We start from the raw sequence: 1239 nt of genomic DNA, 5'->3' as shown, positions 1-1239 counted from the left end.
TATGTGATGACATAATTTCTTTTTACATATACATTTAAAAAAAAAACAACTAGATGTTAATTATATGATGCGAGATTATGATATATACCATCTATCAATAATGTCATAAAAATGTAAAGAACATATTCTTCATAGCGTAGAAGTGAATAAAAAAAAGTGTAGTTGAGAATCAAGGAAGCCAAAGCTAGTGTTTAACTATCCAATTTGTGTAAGAGTTAACCTTCTTTTGAATGTTTAATCGAGTAACTCTGGTATTTATTCCAAAGCCTCTAATAGTTGTGAATAAAAATGGCAGTCCGGTTCCCATGTTACCAAATTAAACAATTCCCTTTTAAACTGCCACCAAATAAGTGCTTCCAATTTCACGCTGTCATAGTAAATCGCCTAGATCGAGTTCACTTGTCAAGCCAAATGCAACACCTAATTTTAAAAGACAAATTAAATTCACAACTCCATCTATAAGAATACCACTCCATTCGATCAATCTTTCTCACTTAATTATGTCCTCATTATTTTTAGGCTAGTTTGTAGTCACTATTATTTCTAACTTCACGCTCACACGGGAAATTGTCTAAATCAAGTTCATTTCATATGTCAAGCCAATAGCAACACCTAATTTAAAAAGACAAATCCACCGACTCCATCTACAAAAATACCATTCAAAACTACTATTTTCGACTTACCTTTCTCACTTCGGTCACCATTAATTCTAACCCTAGCTTAAAATAATGACCTTTCCCATCTAATCAACACCCCATATCTAACTACAAGTCAAACTTAAGCACCAAAATTCCAAACCTCCATATATAACTTTAATTTCCCTCAAACAGCAATGTGAAAATTGAATTCCGTAGGAACATACAACTAAAAAGTTAACAACCATTTTTCTTTAATTAAGTATATACTTCTTGCAACCATTGGAAATTAGCTAGCTTAGCTTGCTACCATGCCATTTCCACCTCATTTCTCAACAATATCTTATTAATTTTATTTTAATTAATTTATTATTTAATCAAATGAGGTTATATATAAAGAACATGAAACTACGGAGTATATCTTAAAATTCATAGTATGTATCAACTATTCCTATGTTGAAATATATATATAGGTTTGTGTGAAAATGAAATGTAAACTTTTATGGCTTGACAATTCCAGTCAAACAGGGCAAGTTATTACTAAATTTCAAACTTTAAAATATCTAATTAAAATTACCAAAAAAAAGCAAAAAAAAAAAAAAAA

Source organism: Ipomoea triloba, chromosome 4 (genome assembly GCF_003576645.1).
Source record: "Ipomoea triloba cultivar NCNSP0323 chromosome 4, ASM357664v1".
NCBI lineage: Eukaryota > Viridiplantae > Streptophyta > Magnoliopsida > Solanales > Convolvulaceae > Ipomoea > Ipomoea triloba.
The sequence above is the reverse complement of the archived record's forward strand: the minus strand, read 5'-3'. Positions refer to the sequence as shown.